Consider the following 23,731-nt stretch of genomic DNA (forward strand, 5'->3'; position numbering starts at 1 on the left):
TTACTTATACTTACAAATGACTCAACAGAGGCTCAGAGAGGCTGAGAAAAGTGTCCAAAGCCTCAGGATTTGTGGCTAAGGTTTGAACCCAGGTCCCCCAGAACCTTTCCACTCCAATGCTCTGGCTCCTCTCTCTGGGCCTTGGTTTCTTTGTCTGTACCACGGGAAGAACATTGCTCCTGTTACAGGGTTTGCCAAAGATGATTCAGGTCATGAAAGCATCTGGCAGCTGACACGAGGCTTCACACAGTGCGAATTCAAAAAAGGAATTGTCTCCCATGCTCATGTCAGGCTACTCAGCCACAGCTTAACATGAACAGCTCTGCTTTGGGTTAACTCTTCCTCCGCTGGGCCAGATATTGTGCCCTCCCTGAGAGAATATGGCCCCACACTGACTTCCACATCCCTACTTCTGACACAGTGCTTGGATACAATGGTGCATGATTACTGTTTCTGGGACTGAATTGCATTCATTGGCCTTAGCCTGAATGGTGAAGATGATGAGATTGAAATATTTTCTGGTGAGACTTATAATAAGCAATAAACACTGAGTCTCCTAAAGCCCAGCAGCAAAACAAAAAGATGAAGCTAAAAAGGATCCTGCTACTCAAAGCAATCAGTGCCTTCCAGCACTTGATCTGTTCAGGTAGCCCAGCCACAGTGGAAGACACATTTTCTTTCTTTTCGTTGAGAGAGCGGCAATTTGGGGGTTGGGTGGAATCAGGAGCCTCTCCGTTTACATGGCTGTTTGGATGGAAAATTTGGATCAAAGCTGCAAGGCCCTTGCAGGCAACCTCCTGAGTGAGTTGAGAGCTTAAGTGATCAAATGACTTCCAGGGGTGGATATCCCCAGTTGGCTGATGATGAAAGCCAAGTGCTTCCTGCAGTCACCCAGCAAAACTGCTGGGAAACAAAAAGTCGTATTCACTATTCTCATGTGTACAACCTCAGCTTCATTCAGGAAGCACTTACAGAGCTGACTCAATACATTCAAGGAACTGAGCTAAGCACTGAAGGGAAACAGGCTACGATAGTACAGCAGAAAAGGTGTGCACTTGGAACCTAGAGTCTGGGTTTAAATTCTAGCCCTGCCACCTCGCCATAGAAAGACCTTAGGTAAGTCACTCCAACCCCGAAGACCTAGTTCCCTCTTTGGCAAAGTGAGTCGGGAAGATTTGGGCAGTCATAGTCAGATATGACATGTCATATGATTCCACTGGGACAGACCATAGACAAATGGTGTCTGCTCTCAACTCTGCTCTGCAGATCAATCATGATCTTGGAGGCAGCAGGTGAAACCAAGCAGGTGTGCTAGTGCTGATTTTATGTATTCTCATTTCATCAAGAGTTGTGTGTGTGATAAAGAAGAACCTCTACCATATAGGATGTTCATTTCCTAATCAGCTTTCTCTGACCATTTGTCAGTTGCCTCCTCTTCATTCAGGTTAACCACACCTGGTTCAGGTTAAATACACCTGTCTTAGGTTAACTAAGGAGGCCCTTTTATTCAGAAATATTTAAGAAAATAAAGAAATCATTGAGAATGACAGAAACCGAGCTAGAATGAAGCATATACAATTTGTAAAACAGCTAAAATACAATTGGGGATTACGGTTTCAAAATATCAATACACAGAAGTATATTGGCAACATTTTGCAAATAGTGGAGAATGTTCATGGGATTCACTCCAGTGCCTTCTCCCTAGGAATGGAGAAAGCCTCAGCTATGCAGGAAGATGGGAGATTTTTCTGTCCCTCTCCCACCCAGCTGCTTTTCGTCATGCCTCATGCCATCAGCAAGGCAGATTGTTCTCTGAGAGACGGAGTCTTCTCAGAGACAGCATGGCGGTGAGGCAGCTAGGGGTGTTCAAAAGAACATGAGTGGAGAACCCAGACCAGGGTTTAAATCCACATCACATCATCTGAGGTTGTGTGGCTCAACTTAAACCACAGTTATCACATTTATAAAATGGGAATAACTGCACCTAATTCATAGGGTTATAGAGATAATTCTAGGCAACACACTGGTAAAGCACTCAACACATAGAAGCTCCCGATATTATGATGACAATTCTTATGGTCTCTTAGTGGAAAGTCCTAATATGTTAGTCTATTCAGGATGCTATAACAAAAGTGCCATAGACTGAGTGGCTTAAACAACATTTACTTCCCACAGTTGGGAAGTCTGAGGAATCCAAGTTCGAGGTGCTGGCAGACTTGGTGTCTAGTGAGGGTTTCCTGGTTCATAGATGGCCATCTTCTCCCTGTATTCTCACATGGCAAAAAAAAAAAAAAAAAAAAAAAAAAAAGAGAGTTCTCTCTGGGGTCCTTTTTCCAAGGGTAATAATCCCATTCAAGAGGGCTTCACCCTCATAACCTAAGCACCTCCCAGAGGCCCCACCTCCTAATAACATCACATTTGAGGGCAGGATTTCAACATTTGAATTTTGGGGAGACACAAACATTCAGTTCATTGCAAGGGGCAAAGTCTGGTCAGCTTTCCAGAGTCAGAAATAGGATTGTATCATCCCATGGAGAGTTTAAGCCACATATCTTGAAGCTGAAACAAATAAAAATGTTAATTTACTCATTTACACTGAGAAATCACTGCTCTGGTGTATTAGTTTCCAACGGCTGCTGTAACAAAACCACAAATTTAGTGGCTTACAATACCACCAGTGTATGATCTTACAGTTTAGCAGATCAGAAGCCTGGCATGGGTCTCACTGTTGGCAGGAAAATTACTTCTGGGGGCTCTAGGGGAGGATCCTTATTTTTTTCTCCTCCAGCTTCTAGAGGCTGCCTGCACTCCCTGGTTCATGGCCCCTTCCTCCATCTTCAAAGCCAGTAACTGAGCTGAATCCTTCTCAGCTCACATCCTTCCAATCTCACTCTTCTTCTGCCTTCCTCTTCCACCTTTAAGGACCCTTGTGATTACCTTGACCTCACCCAGATAATCCAGAATAACCTCCCCAATTTAAAGTCAGCCAATTAGAAACTATAATCCCATTTGCAAACTTAATTTGCCTTTGCCATGTAACACAGTATAGTCACAATTCCCAGGGGTGAAGATGTGGACATCTTTGGTTCCACTTAACACACATGAGAACAAGAATACTTGAGTCCATTTCACCACTCCATGATTTCCCCATAGACAGGATTACCCACAGGCTTGGTGAGCATGCAACTGGAGCCTAGGTAGTGTCAGGCTTACATAGTCAATGGTGTCTACCTCCACCATGGGCATGACTTGACCAATGGACCCAGAAACCAGTATGACTCCCACCTTGATGAAAGCTGGGTGGGGTCCTGGTGATATTTATCATCTATCTGTGACTCCCTTTGCCATCCCTCCAAGTCCGACAAACCACCACTGAAACCACCACTGAAACCACCAGCCAGTGCCAACTTCTGATGGTCCCACTTTCTTTGTTTCTCTTTATTTTCTTTTTTTTTTTTTTTTTTTTTTTTTTTTTTTTGAGACGGAGTCTGGCCACTGTTGCCAGGGCTGGAGTGCAATGGTGCGATCCTCACATTCTCTTTAAAGGTTAATCCTAAGTAAAGTGTTAAGTGGCTGTGTACTAAATGTGTCCCCTGCTCCCTGCCAAAAATTGATATTTTGAAACCGTAATCCCCAGTGTGGTGGTATTTAGAGATGGGGTCTTTGGGCGGTAATTCAGTCATGATGGTGGAGCCCCAGGATGGAATTAGTGCCCTCATAGGAAGAGATAGGAGTTTGCTTCCTCTCTCTGTGCTGTACACCACGTGAGGACACAGCAAGATGACAGCTGTCGGAAAACCACAAAAAGAGCCCCCAACAGAACTCAATCACGCTGACACTCTGATCTAGAACTTCCTAGGCTCCAAAACTGTGAGAAATATTCTCTGTTGTTTAACCCAGTCAGTCCATGATAATGTGTTATAGCAGCCCTGGCCAGCCAAGACAGGTAGCCTGAGTGTCTTCATGCTAAAATCGCTACATTTTGCACTACTCTTTTCTGATCCATTACGTGTGGAATTTAAAGTTCAACTCTTCATGCGTACATGTATGTTTCCCGATTCTTAGGAAACCTCTAACTATGACCCCTAAGTCCTCACAACATCATTGATTCAATCCTGTGCATACTCGCGGGAGCCTTCTTTGTGTCAAGCACAGTGATACATCAGGGGGTGAATCAGACGTGGCCCCATCCCTCAAAAAGCTCACAATGCTTTGAGCCACATAGGACTGCACAACACTGATCATACAGGACATCCCATACCAACATCTTCAAGAGGGAAGAGACAACAGAGGGGAGAAACAACTGTAAGATAAGGTGAGCAGGGAAGAGCCACTAATGCCATGACGTGGCCATTTGAACACTAATTGAGTCATTTGACTGTGGAAGGCTTTGTACTGTGACCCATTTCTATAATGTCCAGACTTCGATTGTGGGCAATTTTCCCTTAATTTTGAATACTACCTAAAAGGAAAAGAACAAATGGTTTGTTCTTAGGATCACACAATAGGTAGGAAACCGTACACTATACTTTTTCAGTTGCCAAGTTCTTAATTACGTCCTCTATGTTGTGCATAATGATGAGTATCTTGTGTTTTTTTAGAATCACTAGGCAGGTATTATCTTTTGTCAGGTACCAACAACAGCTGATGTTTACTGAGTGCTTACTTCTTGCCAGGCACTGTGTCTAGCATTTTACATGTCTCTCATCACTCAATCTTCACAACAATGCTATGAGGTTGTACTGTTATCTTGACTTTGCATATGAGAAACCTGATGCTTACAGAGATTAAGTAAATTTCCCAAGACCACATAGCTGATCAAGGGTACAGTCCAAATTTGAACCCAGGGAGTCCAACATCAGAGGCCCTGAACTTACAGACTTTGCAAACTCCATGCATCACTTACCCTTAAACTTCGGGTCTTACTACAAAAGATAAACTGGAATATTAAAAACAAAAAGAGAGAGAGAGGCATGTCAGCAAGGAGGGCTTCTTGGAGGAAGTAATTTAAAGAACAGTAAGAACAGGCACAGAGGTTCACGCCTGTAATCCCAGCACTTTGAGAGGCCTAGGCAGGTGGATCACCTGAGGTCAGGAGTTCAAGACCAGCCTAGCCAATACAGTGAAATCCCGTCTCTACTAAAAATACAAAAATCAAACAGGTGTGGTGGCACTTGCCTGTAATCCCAGCTACTAAGGAGGCTGAGGCAGGAGAATCGCTTGAACCTGGGAGGTGGAGGTCTCAGTGAGCTGAGATTGTACCATTGTACTACAGCCTAGGCAACAAAGCAAGACTCCGTCTCAAAAAAAAAAAAAAAAAAAAAAAGTAGGCTTTTTACAGGAGGATTTGCACTGCAAGTAGAAGAGATGGTAATCATAGTCTGCATTTGTTTATTTATTCATTCATTTATTTTATTTTATTTTTGGAGATAGAGTCTCACTCTGTCACCCAGGCTAGAGTGCAGTGGTGCAATCTCGGCTCATTGCAACCTCTGCCTCCTGGGCTCAAGCAATTCTCATGCCTCAGCCTCCCAAGTAGCTGGGACTACAGGTGCGCACCATGATGTCGGCTAATTTTTACATTTTTAGTAGAGATGGGGTTTCACCATGTTGCCCAGACTGGTCTCAAACTCCTGAGCTCAGGCAATCCACCCTCCTTGGCATCCCAAAGTACTAGGATTACAGGTGTGAGCCACTGTGCCCAGCCATAGTCTGCTTTTTAAAATCGTGATTAAAATACATATAACATAAAATTTACCATCTTAGCCATTTTTAAATGTACAGACAATAGATTCACATGGTTGTGCAATCACCACCATCCTTTTCCAGAACTTTTTTCATTTTACAAAACTGAAGCTGTACCCGTTAAACAATAATTCCCTACTCCTCTCCCCTCCAGCCCCTGGCAACCACCATGCTACTTTCTGTTTCTATGAATTTCACTACACTAGATACCTCATAGGAGTGGAATCATACAGTACATGTCTTTTTGTTGCTGGCTTATTTTACTTAATATAAGTCCTCAAGGTTCATTCACATCACAGCATGTGTCAGAACTGTCTTCCTTTTAAAGGATGAATAATATTCCATTGCATGTGTATATGACATTTTGGTTATTTGCTCACCTATTGATGGACACTTAGGCTGCTTCCATCTTTTAGCCGTTGTGAATAATGCTGCTATGAACGTTCATGCACAGACTTTTTTTGAGATCCTGCTTTCAGTTATTTGGGGTATATATCCAGAAGTGGAATTCCTTGATCATACAGTAATTCTATTTTTAATTTTTTAATAACCTCCATATTGTTTTCCACAGCAGTTGCACCATTTTACGGTCTCACCAACTGTGCCCAAGGGTTCTGATTTCTCCACATCCTCTCCAACATTTGTTATTTTCTGTTATTTTTTATGGTAGCCATTCTAATGATTGCAATGTGGTATCTCATTGTAGCTTTGATTTATATTTCCCTAACAATTAGTGATGTTGAGCATCTTTTCAGGAGCTTTTTGGCCATTAGCAATCATAATATTGACGTCCTCACCAATGTCTACAGTGAAAATACTGATTAGACACAAGCCCTCATTCAGGGCTGCTTTGAGGGTTAAATGAGAAAGCAAGCATGAAAAAACTAATATGATACCTGGCAAGAAATGGTAGGCAACGAATGGTAACACTGTATTCGTTATCTGTTGACAGCACAATGCTACATAAAAATGACCTAAACTCAGCAACTTAAAAACAACCATCTATTACTGTTCACAAACTTATGAGGTAGGTGATGATTCTAGTCGTGACTGGGCTTTCTCACAGTCTACAGTCAGCTGCAGGTTGGATAGCCAGCTCTGATTTTTCTCTTTCTCACTTTTGGAGTTTGACTGGCTCTAAGCTGGTCTAAGTTTCAGCTGGAATGGCTCAGCTCTCCTTTACATGTCTCTCACTTTCTCTCACAGTAGATTAGCCCAGGCATGGCCACAGGGCAATGTTAGGGGCCCAGCAGAAATCTGCGAGCACATTTCTGCTAATGTTAAGTTTGCACATTCCAGTGGCTAAAATAAGAGTGGTAGGAAGGATTCTAAGATGAGCCCCCAATGAGTCACACCCATGTATAATCTACTCATGGATACAGGTGGGACCTATGACTTGCTTCTGGCCAGTAGAATGCAAGGGGCCTTCAAAAAGTTTATGGACAAGACATATTTTTTAAAAACTACGCATGGATTTCAAAATTTTTTGCACCAAAATAAAACCATACTACCTTGTTATAACATGTGAACAGGATTTAATTTGAGGCACTAAGAAGGATAAAATATTGGTTTGAAAATAGCCCCTATCAGAGCAACACGAATTCTACTAAAATTGAAGCAGGAACAAACATCAAATGTACAGTGAAGCTTGGATGAAAGAATGATGAAATCATTGATGTTTTATGAAAAGTTTAGGGGACAATGCCCCTACGAAATCAGCAAATTAAAAATGGATAACTTGTTTTAAGAAGGGACGAGAAGATGTTGAAGATGAAAGACCACAGTGGCAGACCATCCACATCAATTCGTGAGGAATAAATTAATCTTGTTCATACCGTAATTGAAGAGAACCAACAATTAACACCAGAAACAATGGCCAACACCATAGACATCTCAGTTGGTTCAGCTTACACAATTTTGACTGAAAAATTAAAGTTGAACAAACTTTCCATTCAATAGGTGCTAAAACTGTTGCACCCAGATCAACTGCACACAAGAGGAAAGCTTTCAATGGAAATTTTAAACATCTGGGATCAGGATGCTAAAACTGGCTGGATAAAGTGGCTACACCTGTCATCCCAGCACTCTGGGAGGCCAAGGCAGGAGTATCAGTTGAGACCAGGAGTTTGAGACAAGCCTAAGTAACATAGTAAGACCTTGTCTCTATAAAAAATAAACAAAATTAGCCAGATGTGGTGGTGCATAACTGTAGTCCAGCTACTCAGGAGGCTGAGGTGGGAGTATGGTTTGAGCCTCAGAGTTTGTGGCTGCAGTGAGCCAAGATCATATCACTGCACTCCAGCCTGGGTGACAGAGCAAGACCCTGTTTCAGCGGTGGGGCGGGGGAGGGGGGGAAGACCCTAAAGCATTTCTTTAAAGAATTTTAACAGGAAATGAAACGTGGTTTTACCAGTATAATCCTGAAGACAAAATACAATCAAAGCCTTGGCTACCAAAAGATGAAAGTTTACAGTCAAAGCAAAAGTGGAGGGGTCAAGACCAAGGGTCGTAGCAACAGTTTTGGGGGATGCTCAAGGAATTTTATGTGACTTTCTGGAGGACCAAGGGGCAAGAACATGTGCTTATTCTGAGAGCGTTTTGAGAAAGTTAGCCAAAGCTTTAGCAGAAAAATGCCTGGGGATGCTTTACCAGAGTCTTTCAAGACTGCTGCTTCTCATTCTTCTCATCAACCAAGGAAAATTTGGCAAGAGTTTTGATGGGAAATCATTAGGCACTCACCTTACACTCCTGATTGGACTTCTGCTGACTTCTTTTTGTTTCCTAATCTTAAAAAAAAATTTAAATGGCACCCATTTTTCTTCAGTTAATAATGTTAAAAGACTGCATTGATATGGTTAAATTCCCAAGACCCTCAGTTCTTTAGGGATGAACTAAATGACTTTTTTTGTTTTGTTTGTTTGTTTGTTTGTTTTGAAATGGAATCTTGCTCTGTCACCCAGGCTGGAGTGCAGTGGCGTGATCTCGGCTCACTGCAACCTCCGCCTCCCAGGTTCACGCCATTCTCCTGCCTCAGCCTCCTGAGCAACTGGGACTTACAGGCGCCCGCCACCACACCTGGCTAATTTTTTGTATTTTTAGTAGAGACTGGGTTTCACCATGTTAGCCGGGATGGTCTCAATCTCCTGATCTCATGATCCGCCCGCCTCGGCCTCCCAAAGTGCTGAGATTATAGGTGTAAGCTCCCATGCCCAGCCGTGACTTTTATAATTGCTTACAAAGGTGTCTTGAACTTGATGGAACTTGTGTTGGGAAATAAAGTTTATATTTTTAAATTTGTATCTTTTAATTCCATTTTTCTGTGAACTTTTGGAAGTCCTCTCCTATGGTATATATAGGTGTTGGAATATTCATTGTCATGATTTCATTATGTCCTGTAAGACTCCATCATAGCGAACGTGAATAAGAGTTTCTCCTGCTGGCCTTGAAGAAGTGAGCTGTCACAGTGTAAGAGGGCCGTGTGGCAAGGAAGAGCCAATGACATCTAGGAGCCGAGAGTCGTCCCCAGCTACCAGCCAACAAGAAAAGGAGGACCTTAGTGCTGTGGCCACAAGGAACTAACTTGTGTCAACAAATGATGTGACCATGGAAGAGGAACCTGAGCTGCAGAAAGGAGACAGCACAGCTGATTCCTTGATTGCAGCCTCGTGAGACCCTAGAAAAAGGGCCCCTTTAACCCTGCTTGGATTCCTGACCCACAGAAACTGTGGGAAATAAGAAAGATACATTGTTTTAGGCTGGTAAGATTGTAGTAATGTGTTACACAACATAGACATCTAATACAGCAGTTGACATTGTTAATCCCAGAGTCAGCACGGGAGAGCATTACCAAAAAGTAGAATAAAAAGAGGCATGAATAATCGGGGCTATTAATGCAATCAATCCATCATACTCTCTAAGCGCTGGGGGTGGTGGCATCCCTTTGTTAAAGCAGCCCTGTACCATCTTGTTTATATGCTCTACAGACTTGCCTTTGCTGTTTTCTTTCTTATTTTCCAGCACTCATAAATAACCTGACTATGACAGCTGCAGACTCAAAAAAGGAGTGATCTTAGAAACAGAGTCAGTATACAGCATAGGAGCATGAACTCTGGAGCCAGATATGGGTTCAATTCCCAGCTCTCACACTTGTCAGCTGTGTAACTCTGGACAAGTTCGTTATTCTCCCTGTGCCTTAATGGTATAAATGAAAAAAATATTACAATACTATCCACTCTCAGCATTTTTGTGGAAATTACATAAGTTAATTTAATATATGTAAAGCACTGAGAACAGTGCATGGCACATTGTAAATACTACATTTGCCACATTATTCTAATTATTTTCAAATGATTAGCCAATATAACAATTACAGTCACTCCAACAGAATATTCAAGGAGAAACCCAATTCCTTGATACCACAGATAACACACATATTCTTTATGCACTCAAAATACAAGATATATAGAAAAATACACAACTAAATTATGTGCCCCTAAAATATATAACCAATAAAATGTCTTATAGAGATGAACAAAAAATAAACAAGAACCTACACCATTTCCACAGTAAAATTTTTTTAGTACTGCAAGCCTCATAGAATAATCCTATTTTATTGGGATTTTGGAATTTATCATGAAGACTTACTAACAAATTCTAGTTCTTGCCCTTTCATTTCCAAGGAATACATCATTTAAAGCATAGTCTTTAAAATGCTTGTAATAGAGCACACAATCGCCTCATTTTTGTAAGTCAAGGTGGGAGTTCTGCATTTTTATCCCGGAATTAGGACAAGCAGTCAAGCTTTGGAAGGACAGGCAGTGCTCTTGGAGTCAAAGAAACTGTAGTCCTTCAGGCTCCACCACTTGCAACTTGAGGAAACTTCTAAACCTGGCCAAAGCTGCCTGAGCCTCAGTTTCCCTGATAATATTAACACACCCTGCTTCATGAGATAAGAATAAAGACCAGAAGAGGCAAAAGGATGCAAATGGGGCTTTTAAAACCGTATTTGAAAGAAAGAAACAACCTGTCTAGTTAGGGCCCTATCAAGAGACAGAAACTCTACCAGTTATTTTAACAGAGAGACCTTGATACAAAGAATCGTTAACCAAGTACTGGGTAGAAAAAAAAGTTGGGGGAGCACTAAGGAATACAAGAGCAGCAACTGTCAAAGCAGCTCCCAACCCAAGGGTTAAGAAACAGAAGAAAAGATCGGGATTGTTAGAATGTAGAATCTCTGAGGAGGGAGGCCCTCTGGAGCTTGAATGCAAATGTCTAAAGAAAGTGCTCCAGTTGGTAGGTACTGGGGGTGCAAGGAGGCTGATCCCAGGAGTGTGGAACACCTGCAACCTGAAACCAAGGGGATTCCCGGAGTCTACTATTGTTGCTGGGGTCATTCTTGGACAGAGGATACAGAGATTCCCAAAGCTTTCTTCCTCTCTCATACCCCCATCCAAGAACCTAAACTCAGAGCCAGTGGACAGGATAGAAATGTGGTTTGCAGAGTCCCAGCCCCAGCATCATAAATCAGAGTAGCAAAGGGTGGGTTTGGAGCTGAGAGTCAGTAACTCAATGTCCAACACAAAAAGATAAAGTATTAAACCTGTAGCCAGAGCCAGGTGTGGTGGTGTGCTACTTGGGAGACTGAGGCAGGAGGATCACTTAACACAATAACCTCATTTTTGCAAGTCAAGGTGGGAATCCTTCATTTTTCCCTTGTAATTAGGACAAGCAGTCAGGCTTTGGAAGGACAGGCAGTGCCCTTGGAGTCAAAGAACCTGAAGTCATTCAGGCTCCACCACTTGCAACTTGAGGAAACTTTGAAACATGGCCAAAGAGCCCAGGAGATCAGGGATACAATGCACTGTGAGTGCACCTGTGAATAGCCACTGCACTCCTGCCTGGGCAACATGGTGAGAATCTACCCCTAAAAAGATTTAAACACGCAGTCAGCAATCTCCTGGTTACAGTGGCAAGCCCCTGCTCTATGGGCCACAATTTCATCTGTAAAATTGGAACGCTGGACTTAGGCACTAGACGAGTAATCTCTAACACTGGAGCTTCTGAGAGTGTGACCCTTACAAGAACTTCAACAGGCTTCCAGGTTCCCCCTGTGGAAGGAAGCCTTTCCCAGGTTTATTTTTCTTTAAAAGAGAAAGAGAATGAGAAAAAGAAATGCACACAAATGGGTTTCCTGGAGACTGAGCTTGGATTGGAAGAGTCCACAGGTTCCTTGGATCTCAGGAACCAAAGACAGATCCCATGATTTCCAAGTGTGGGGATCACAGGAAGGGGTCTGGCCAGCCTGGGGATAATCTCCGAGTCTTGTGTGGACCTGCCAGACTTTCTCAGGGGCTGACCTCTGAAGTCCTCACCTGGACCACTGGTGCCCACCTGTTGTGCTCGTCCACGCTAGCTTCTGACTCTGCCCCCAACAAAATCCAGCCACGTGGATCTCCTGCTTCTTCCTCACACTCACGGAGCTCCCACCCACCTCAGCGCTTTTGCAAACCTTCTTCTTTCTGTCTGGAATGCCCTGTGTCAGATCTTTGCAAGCCTCTCTTGTAATTCAGGTCTCAGTTCAAATCACCCTTTCTCAGAGACACCCCCACCCCTGCCTTCCACCTCTCTCCTACTCTGACATTTGACCTTGCTTCCTCTCCTTCATAGTAAATATCACCATTTTACATTTATGTAGTTGTTCACTTGTTCATCTTCTATTTTTCCAAGGTAGGATTAAGACACTGAGAGTGAGCCAGGCATGGTGGCTCATGCCTTTAATCCCAGCACTTTGGGAGACTGAGGCAGGCAGATCACCTGAGGTCAGGAGTTCAAGACCAGCCTGACCAACATGGAGAAATTCCGTCTCTATTAAAAGACAAAATTAGCCAAGTTTAGTGGTAGGCCCCTGTAATCCCAGCTACTCAGGAGGCTGAGGCAGGAGAATTGCTTGAACCTGAGAGGCAGAAGTTGTGGTGAGCCGAGATTGTTCCATTGCACTCCAGCCTGGGCAACAAGGGTGAAACTCTGTCTCAAAAAAAAATAGAAATAAAAATTTAAAAATTAAAAAAAAAAGACACTGAGAGTGGCAACCTTATCTGTCTTGTTCACAATTCACCGTGTATCTTGTTCACCACATCCAGTACTATGCCTGACCCATGATAGGAGCTCAAGAAATATTTACAGAAGGAATGGATGAATAAGTAACATACTTTCAACTGCTTGAAGGTGGGCTCTGAGACCTAACTTTCGAATTCCTGAGAGTACGTAGCAAGGCACTGAGTACACACATGGCACTTAATAAATTCCTGATTGAAGCATTCCATCGAGCAGCTGTCTCTGTGCCTCTGGAACAATGTCGCTGCCTTCACAACTTCAGACCAGCCACTCGCTTTGGGAATGTGGGAGGAACAATGAGACCTAATCTCCAGGTTAGGGAAGACACCTAACCTGCAGTTCAGTGGTTCTCACACACGAGTTCACATAGAATCACCTGAAGGGTTGGTTCAAACAGAAAGTTGCTGAGTCCCACCCTTACGGTTTCTGATTCAGTAGGTCTGGGGTGGGACTCGAGAATTTGCGTTGTAAACAAGTCCCCAGGGATGCTGATGCTGCTAGTCCAGGGACCACACTTGGAGAATCACTGTTTTACAGCTCACCAGGTAATTACAGGGGCAGCCAGAGTTGAGAAACACTGCTGCAATTTGCACCTCACAAAATTGTTGTAAAGATCAAATGTAATTATTTATTAGGCAAAGTGTGTAGCGCCATGCCTGGTACCCAGTTAGTGCCAAATGGTGTTCCCTGCACCTTAACTCTTACCTGGAAAGCCAAACAGCCTCCCAGCCATCTCTTTGCCTCTACTTTCTTTTTTCTTTTCCTTTCTTTTTCTTTTCTTGAGACAGAGTCTCACTCTGTCCCCTAAGCTGGAGTGCAGTGTTGTGATCTTGGCTCACTGCAACCTCCACTTGCCAGATTCGAGCGATTCTCATGTCTCAGCCTCCCGAGTAGCTGGGATTACAGGCGTGTGCCACCATGCCCAGCTAATTTTTGTATTTTTAGTAGAGACAGGGTTTTGCCATGTTGGCCAGGCTGGTCTCAAACTCCTGGACTCAAGTGATCTGCCCACCTTGGCCTCCCAAAGTGCTGGGAATTATAGGCATGAGCCACCGTGCCTGCTGCCTCTACTTTCCTCTGTGCAATCAGTTCCCTCACAACACCTCCAGAGACATAGTCCTTAAATGCAAACCTGACATAACTGCTCTCTTTAAGACACTGCAATGCTTCCCTAATGCCTATAGATTGAATCCAAATGGAATCCATGAAATAGAAGGCTTTTCACAATTTTCACCCACCCATTTATTCTCCTTCTCAATAACCCTTCCCCAGCCAACCCTAATTTGTTGGGAGAACCCTGTTGTGGTATTATCTATCAGGTATTCAGACTGGTATAGGGGGAAGGAATGGAAGCTGTGTGGTTAGGTGGCCGTAATTCACATTCCGGCTCTGCCCCTTCTTGCTGTGTGACCTGGAGCAGGTTAGTTCACCTCTCTGTCCTCAGTGTCTTCAGTCATGAAAGAAGGAGAAGAGCAATCCTTTGCTGGTGGGTTAAGTGAAATAATCTATGCAAAGCACTTAGTACAGGACCCAGCATGCACTAAGTATTCAGTAAAATGTTACTATCAGAGAGTGCTAGAAATGGAAAAGATAAAAATGACCCCTGATGCTATCAGCAAAGTACAGGAGAAGACTAGAGGTGGAGAAGAAAGGGTGGACAGATCCATGCCTCAGAGTGGATTAGGGGCCTTCATCTTCCTTCTCTTGGCTGTTACATACACCCCATCCCAGGACAGAGTATCTTCGCATACTTTTCCTCTTAGATCTCTCTTCTACTCTAGACTATGATCTCCTTGTGGCCAGGGACTATGTCTTACTCACCCCAAGGAAGGAAATGTCAAAGAGCTCTCCCGTATGACAGAGACCACACTTGTTCTTTAGCTCCAGGGAATGAAAACAAACAAGATGGTTGCCGTGGTCAGTGGGGAAGGGGCACCTAGGAAGAGTCATCCCCAGCAAGCCTGCTCTCCTTTCCCACAACTTGAGTGGTCCTCTCCTTATTGGCCATGCCTCCACAAGCCCCCTGAAGATGAGTGCCCAGTGTGGAACCTGAGAAAGTCTTGCCTATACCCTCAGCCAGAATTTTCCCTACTCCCTTCCCCTCTCAACCTCTGCGTCACATTTCTTTTTTTTAATTTGAGATAGAGTCTTGCTCTGCTGCTCAGGCTGGAGTGCAGTAGCACAATTATGGCTCACTGCAGCCTTGACCTCGAGGGCACACACAATCCTCCTTCCTCAGCCTCCCAAGTAGCTGGGACCACAGGTGCATGCCACCGAGCCTGGCTAATTTTTGTATTTTTTGTTGAGATGGGGACTCACTGTGTTACCCAGGCTGGTTTTAGACTCCTGGGCTCAAGCAATCCTCCCACCTTGGCCTCCCAAAGTGCTGGGATGATAGGTGTGAGCACCATGCCTGGCCTGCATTTCTTATTTACACATCTCCCTTCCTAGAGTTTAGGCTCTCTCTATGAAGTGCTATTAGGATAATGTTATCCATCTCATAACTAGACATAAACAGAAATAAAACAAAAAGCAGTACAAGAAAACACAAGGAGTTTTGGTACATAATTCAATACAAAGACAAGCTTGCAAACTGCTAAAGCCGTCAACAGAAGCAAGGGCTGTTGTGGAGGGAGTGAGCCCCTGCACTGGGGGTCTGCAAGTAGGAGCTGCAACCACCTATTCAGAAAGCTCTGCAGTGTTTCCTGCAGTCAAAGTCAGGTGTGAAGTTGGACTAAGCACTGGATGTCTTCTCTGGGCTCTTCCCAGTAAAATATCCTGAGTACCAGGGTGAAGAGTTCCCTCTCTGAATTGCCAGTTCTTTTGTCCACACAGAAAGGGGTAGAGAAACCTGGGAAGCAGCCATCCCAAGTCAAAGGATCCCCAGCCTGGTCTGCTCCACTGTCCCTGAACACTGCATGCTGGTGGGCTCCTTGGGTCTGGTTGACTCTCACTCAGGACACACTCCTAGGCCGGCTCCATAGAAACGCCAGGTATGTAATCACTTAACTGGAAACTTGGCAGAGAATAAGAACAATTCATTGGCTCCACTGCCTACGCCTACAGGTAAGCAGGCAGGGGAGAAAAGGGTATCTGGCCAGAGCAAGGAATGCCAATTTCCACTTGGCAAAGGGGACAGATATTTCAGAGAGGAGCACGGGGCAATTCTAACCAGCTATCACAAAAGCCAGGCATTGTTCTAACCCTTTGCCTCCATGTGAACCCTCTTGTCTAGCCAGGCCAGTCTGACCTGTCCCCTGAACATGCCGTGCTGACCTCTGCCTCCGCCCATGCACACGCTGTTCCCTCACCTGCAATGCTAACAACCCACCCACATCCTACCCATCCTCTAAGCCTCAGCAAGAGCCCAGCTCCTTTCTGAAACCACCCAGACCTATTAGACCACAGGGGTCTCCACAACTCCAAGACTACCTACTGGCTATGGTAATAAGAACAACCACAGCTGTCACTTGTTAAGCTCTTAGTGTGTGACAGACGACAACGTGGTGGACACTTTACACACATTGTGCCCATTCTCGAAACCAACATGCAAGGAAAGGAGTATCAATGTCCCACTGTAGAGACTGCACTGTTTGCTAAGCTAGTATATGGCAAAGCCAGGGCTTCCTGGCCCCAAATCCCATATTCTTTCTATGCCAAAATCAAATGTAATGTTTTTCTCTTATAGGCTCCCTTTGCCCATGGGAAAGAGCACAGGCTTCTTGAGTCCTAGGATTATGTCTTCTTGTCATCTACTGTCCCAAAAACTGTTTAAAGTCAGGTATGGGTGAAACTTCACCTATAAAATTTCCCTTGCACCTGATCTATTTCAAATGAGATTTCTTGCCACCAAAAGAGTCGTAGAAAATACAATTTGGAGGTTTACTTCTTACTGTACAGCCATAGATTCTTGAGCAAGAGTGAGCCTCAAAAGATCAACTAGAGGGGTGTAATAAGGCTACATGGCCTGGGCACTCTCATATGAAGGAATGGCTGTGGCTGTGCAAATGTCCAGCCCAGGCATTCGAAGGACTTAGAGAAATAAATGAAATTTTCTCAAACTCTTTTGGGAAAGGTATAGAGATATATATTTAGAAGGCATGTTATGCAAGAACTCTCAGGGCAGCTGGACCATGAGAAAACATCATTTTAGTGCTGTTCAGACTGCAAGTCATGCAATTAGCCAGACAGTGTTGTTCCTTTCACTGCTCCGTCCCACTCTGTGCCAGCCCCACCCTGTGATTGCTCCATACCAAGCCTGCCCAGCATTTTAATTAAGAATCTTTGAATGTTTTGCCTCTGTGATGCACATAAACTGCCTAGGATTATGCCTGACATGTGTTGGGGCCCAGTTGGAGGAACATACTGGTATTCATGTAAAGAGACCTAGAGACCTTGAAGAGCATCTAGAACAAGGTCTAGAAACTCCAAGGTCTCCAGGGCCTGGTGGGGTTACATAGAAGAGTGAAAAACCACCATACAAGTTCAGTGATGACTGGCAGCTAACTGCAACCTCAGCCTCAGGGAGACCACATAGAGCCATGGGAGCCTCGTGGTGGACAGCACAAGGACTTTCCCCAGCTAAGGACACAGTGGCTCCTCTGTCTGCGTGGTGGCTACCAGATAAAGCCAGGCCTAGAGTTGTTGGCCTGACTTCAGGGAAATTTTCAGGGAAATCATAAATCCTCATTTTTTGTGTGTGAAATCTGCCAATTGTTTTATATAATTTTTTTGTTTTGTTTTGTTTTGTTTTTTGGAGACAGGGTCTGGCTGTCACCCAGGCTGGAGTACAGTGGCAAGATCTCAGCTCACTGCAACATCTGCCTCCCAGGCTCTAATTATCCTTTCACCTCAGCCTCCCAAGTAGCTGGGACTACACGTGTGTACTACCACGGCCAGCTAATTTGTGTATTTTTTGTAGAGACCATTTTGCCCAGGCTAGTCTCGAACTTGTGAACTCAACTGATTCACCCACCTCAGCCTCCCAAAGTGCTGGGATTACAGGCATGAGCCACCACGCCTGGCCAAAATCCGCCAATGTTTTAATATTGGCGATTATTTAAACCGTTTTGTAAATGTTTCCTGGGTCAAACATACCTGATTGTCGGTCAGATCCTGCCTGAAGATGGCCAGTTCGTGACCCTTCCATAGACGCAGCACCTGAGTCCAGAGAGGTGAGACAATCTGCCAGGCCCACAGCGCATGATCACCAGAGACAGCACAAGGACCGGAGCTCCCGCTGCCAGGCCAAGCCACTTTCCACTCCAGCCCTCGCTCTGCAGCGTCTCAGCAGGCGCAGAGCCCCCACCAGGGTTGCTCCACTGAGATACACCTGCAGGGTCACTGGAAGTCCACACCTCTGCCAAAGTCCCTGAATGTCACCTCTCTAGCCCACAACTCTTTGCTTCCCAATTGCTTCTTGGAATCACACCTAATCTTCTGGGCTGAGCATAGCCTTCTTTGCCTTCCACCATGCTTCCTCCAAGGTCATTCTGGGAGCTTTAGAATTTGACTCATTAATTTGCCAACAGGTCAGGAGCAGCCACTCTCTGCCAGGAACTGCACTCAGCCCCGAAGACATAGAGTGAATCAGACCCAGGCTCTGCTTTGCACAGCTGTGATAGTTAATTGTTATGTGTCAATTTGGCTAGACCATGGCACCCAGATGTTTGGTCAAATATTGGTTTAGGTGTCACTATGAGAGTATTCTTTAGATAAGATTAACATTCTAATCAATAGACTTTGACGAAAGTAGTTTATCCTTTACAATTTGGGTGGGTCTCATCCAATCAGTTGACAGGCTTAAGAGAAAAAGACTGAGGTCCCTGAGGAAGAGAAAATTCTGCCTCTACACTGTCTTTGGACTCTAGCAACAAAATCATCTCTTCCCTAAGTCTCCATCCTGCTGGTCTGTCCTGCAGATTTCAGACTTGCCAGCCCCAAGAATTGCATGAGCTAATTCCTGAATATAAATCTGCACACACACATTCTATTGGTTCTGTTCCTCTGGAGAATCCTGACAAGTAATAATATAGAAGCTCATAGTCTAGTTAGCTTCTTTTTACCACTTCTTTTCATCATGTTAAATCGTGTTGGATATGAAGGACAGGAAAATGAAGCAAAGGGTGATTCTTCCCCCCCAGACTTGTGAGTAAGATTTTGTGTATCTGTGCTATGTTGATTTTTCTTAGAAAAGTGTCAAAGCATTTTGAAACTCCACAAAATTCAAGGAATACAAAATTTCCTAGTCTTGAACAGCCCTTCTAGCTCTGGTATTCTGTAATTCTGTGGGACATAAAGTGTTTCTGTAGTTTGTTTTGCTCCTCTTGGCCAAAGACCTAGAAAGTTTCGGTGTTCATTCCAAATAAAACCATTGAGGAAAAACAGAATGAGTCCCAAATCCAGAATGTGACATTCGTGGGTCTAAATTCTATCTTGGCCATTTGCTAGCTCAATGATCCAGGGCATGTCACCTCTTTGAGCCTCAATTTTCTCATCTGTAGAATGGAAATAATACTACTCCACAGTTGCTGTGAACCTTAAATGAGATGGCAAGTGTGACTTTGACCAGCACAGGGTCTGACCAACAAAGGTACCAGTAAATTTTAATTCACTCATTTATGCGTACAGATACCTGCAAGTCTTGGGGAACTACCATTCTCAGCTTGCCCGACTTCAGCACAAGCCCTTCAGGCTCAAGCTGCTGTCCTCTCAGTCATAGACACCCTTGCACCCTGATTGGATTTGATCCCAAAACCCAGAAAAAGACACCATCCCTATGCTCTTTTAAATATAAAACAAATATTTTCTTCTTGTAGAGGCAGCCTCACTTTTCTTGTCTGTCAATTGGAGATAATCACACCTCCCCTAAAGAATTGTCACAATGCCAGGATGCAAGGTTCTTACAAATGCCTGTGTCTGTCCTTCCTCAGATGCAGAAGGCAGAGAGAGTGGCAGCTTGGAGCCTGATACATAGAGAGACTGGCCTTTGGGTTGTGCCTGACAGCTTTCTGGTCCCCAGGCCCTGGTTTGTCCCCGTATAAGACGAGGTTGATAAAACTAGGCACCTCAGTAGCTGAGCTCAGTGGCTCATGACTGTAACCCCAGTAATCTAGGAGGTTAAAGCAGAAGGACTGCTTGAGCCCAGGAGTTTGAGATTAGCCTGGGCAACATAGAAAGACCCTGTCTCTAAAAAGAAAATTTTAATACAAAATACATTAGCTGAATGTGGTGTTGCATATCTGAAGTCCCAGGTACTTGAGAGACTAAGGCAGGAGGATCCATTGAGCCCAGGAGTTACAGGCTCCTGTGAGCTATGGTCACACCACTGTACTCTACCCTGGGCAACAGAGTGAGACCTTATCTCTAAAAAACAAACAAACAAACAAACAAACAAACAAAAAAGTCTAGGCACCTCAGAGTTTGCAAGGATTTAATGAGACAAATCATTCAAGGCTTGGGCCCCCATCTAATGCAGTTATAAGCAGGGATTATTATTATTATCCTAGGTTTTGCAGGGAAAGGTGGGCACTAAACTGCTATGAATTTCTCTTTTGCCTAATCTCTTATGAATTGACATTCTATTACCTGCCACCAAGAAAGTCCTGGCAAATGCCTTTTGAAAGCATACTTCTCACTTTACATCTTATTTTTGTTTGTTTTTGGGTTTTTTGTGGGTTTTTGTTTGTTTGTTTGTTTTGGAGACCAGGTCTCACTCTGTCACCCAGGCTAGAGTGCAGTGGCATGATCACAGCTCATTGCAGCCTTGAGCGTCTGGGCTCAAGAGATACTCCCACCCCAGCCTCCCAAGTAGCTGAAACTACAGGTGTGTGCCACCACACCCCCACCCTCAGATTTGTGTGTGTGTGTGTGTGTGTTTTAACACAGAGTATTGCTCTGTCACCCAGACCGGAGAGCAGTGGTGTGATCTCGGCTCACTGCAACCTCAGTGTCCTGGGTTCAAGCAATTCTCCTGCCTCAGCCTCCCGAGTATCTGGGATTACAGGCATGGACCACCACACCTCGCTGATTTTTGTATTTTTAGTAGAGACAGGGTTTCATCATGTTGGCCAGGCTGGTCTTGAACTCCAGACCTCAAGTGATCTGCCCATCTCAGCCTCTCAAAGTACTGGGACTACAGGCATGAGCCACCATGCCCAGAAAATTTTTTTTTTTTTTTTTTTTTTTTTCTGTAGAGATGGGTCTCCCTATGTTACCCAGGCTGGTGTCAAATTCCTGGGCTCAAATGATCTTGGCCTCTCAAAGTGCTGAAATTACAGGCATGAGCCCCTACGCCGGGCCTTCACTTTACATCTTGGATTATGGAGCTGGGAAGGCAATTAGATGTCATCTCCAGTTCCAGATGGAACATTTGTGATCCAAGAGGTGAAGCCACTGCCGGGTGGGGCTCGGCTAGGAGGCAGTGGAAGAGTCAGCCCCACCCCATTGTTTCTGCTTAATCTTGCTGACAGCATGAGAGTCAGAAGGTTTATACAGCAGCAAAAAAACTTGGCAAGAGCTGCTTGGTCAGGGGGTCACAGAGCAGGAGAAGGCATGGGAATTCTATCCTTAATTGTATCCTGTTTGACTTGGCCCTCCCTATAGCGGGCAAAGCCAAACTGCCAGCAGAGCTCTTGCCCCTTGGTGGACATCAGGAATTTTGACTTCTAATTCTAGCTGATTACTTTGGAGAAGTTGCCTAGCCTATTCACATCTTCCCATTAAGAAGTCTGGGATAATAATAGCTTCCTCTCTTTGGGGGACATTTCAATGGCTTTTTTCTATTTAAACAAAGTTACATCATTCGTTCTCCTTAATTTGCTATGTTTGGATAGGCAAGGAATGGTTTGAAGCCAGCAGCCAGTAATCACTAATAACACTGACAATTTGTTAAAAAAAAAAAAAAAAAAAAAAAAAAAAAAAAAAAGAACAGCTAAATGCATTTCAAGACTAGATCTCTATCTACTTCTTACTGAAACAGCCCCCTGGGAGTGGGTTCAGCCTATGTTCAGTTATGATACGGCTGTGGCAGATGTTGAACTTGAATAGAAACAGCTCCGTGGACAGAGAGTTAGAAATCCCCCAGGTGAGGCTGGGAGACCTTGGTGAGGTCATTTTATCAATCTGAGTCTCCATTTCTTCAATTATAAGTCAAGAAAGTTGTACTGATAGACTTTAGGGTCTTCGTCAGTGATACTGCTCAGACTTTCCTGTAATAATCATTTAATGAAAGGAATTCTCAGTAGCCCTGGCCCCTCTGAACCCACACTCTTTCCAGTCACCCTCCAGGAAGCTTCCAGCACAAATCTCATCATGTCCCTCCCTGGTTGAACTTCTTCTGATGGCAGAGAAAGAAACATGAGAATCATTGTGTATCCATGCAAAGGTGTAATATGCAGCTATTTAAAATGACATATAAAACAGAGCTTTCAACAATCTGAAAATAAAGAGCTTATATTTGGTGACAAAGCCAGCATACAAAATCATGCACTAGTATCTCAATGGTTGACAATACTAAAGACGAAGGCTAGAAGGAGATATCACAAGATGTTAATAGTGGTTCATTGACTCAACCTACTAAGTGCAAGAGCTAGGACTTGAACCTGTGTCCCTGTTTAGAGAGAATGTGGGTGAGTTGTTCGAGAATATGCATGTGATAATAAGTGCCCAAATATCCTGAAAAGTTCAAAAGCAAAGAAGTATTAGAATTACGACATGGGCCTAGAGAACCTATTTAGAGAAGTCAGCTCTACTTTGTGTCCATGTATTTTACCATGGACTTTAATAGTTAATGCCTTTTTTCTAGATCATTCATTTTATTCCTTTTCTTCAACAATATTTCTGCACATAATAAGGCGGGATGTTTTGTTCTTCCTTTAGACTCATTCTCCAGATATCTGTGGAAGTTGAGCAACACATTTTTGGTAACTTAAGCAGTGAATCTTTTTTCATTAGATCACTATTAGAGATCCTAGATTAAGAAGCTAAATTATTTGAGAGTTCAGACAAAAATCACGTCCACTTTCTTTGGGCTGGACCACTGCTTTTAAAATTATACTCTCTTTAAAATGACAAGTTATGTATTCTGGTCTTAGCATTTCAAAAAACCTGAGGTGCTCCAGGGCACCAAACCTAACAACCCCTCTTCCACTAATCACCTATGGTTTTCTGGACACAGGAACAATTGCCACACTCACTGGTTGCAGGCATGTCTCTCGGGTTCACATACTAGACAACAGGGGCTAATACAATCTAGATAAGTATAGTCCCAAGAGATAGGCAGAAAGCACTGGGTGTATTATTATTAAAGGTCAACTTTAAACAGACAAAACTACCCCGTTTCATCAGACAATGGGTTACAAGGCCTTGACGCTAGGAAAGCACTTTCAGGAACCATTCATTCAAGCTAAACAGTAGTCTATGGGGTGAATCTCTCAAAACAGAAAAAAACAGGACGGAACACAAGGCAGTATTTTCTTGGAAGCAGCATTGTGTGTGGATTGGGAGGCCTATATTTGAATCCCAGCTCTTCTACTTCCTCACTGTGGAGTTTTTGCAAATTTCCAGCTGCCTGCAAGCTTCATTACTGCCATCAAAACAAATGGGGTGAACAGATCTAGCACATAACTGGCACTCCAGAAATGAGTGGAATATAAAATTAAACATGGAAGGAAAATCAATAGCCCTTCTTACATATAAATTTTAAATAGTATATATATCTCATATATATCTCCAAAAGCTTTCAAAAATAAGATAAGAACACCACGCTTATCTATCATTGTACATTACTAAGAGTGACTTCAGACCTCATGGGTCCAGGTGTTTTCAACCTGTGGCCATGCACCTCTATGGGTTCCACAGAGGTACAGCCTTC

At 43.8% G+C, this 23,731-nt stretch overlaps 1 long non-coding RNA gene across 1 annotated transcript in view; it reads right to left on the bottom strand.

Moving 5' to 3' along the window:
• Nucleotides 1-1,560: 1,560 nt before the first annotated feature.
• Nucleotides 1,561-23,731, bottom strand: part of LOC126961342 (uncharacterized) — a 32,274-nt gene continuing 10,103 nt past the window's right edge. Inside the window, exons 2-3 of the long non-coding RNA XR_007728274.1 lie at nt 2,167-2,263; nt 1,561-1,856 (exon numbers count right to left, since the gene is read on the bottom strand). This is a non-coding gene — a long non-coding RNA (uncharacterized LOC126961342). The remainder of the gene's footprint in view (nt 1,857-2,166; nt 2,264-23,731) is intronic.

Source organism: Macaca thibetana, chromosome 8, assembly GCF_024542745.1.
Source record: "Macaca thibetana thibetana isolate TM-01 chromosome 8, ASM2454274v1, whole genome shotgun sequence".
NCBI lineage: Eukaryota > Metazoa > Chordata > Mammalia > Primates > Cercopithecidae > Macaca > Macaca thibetana.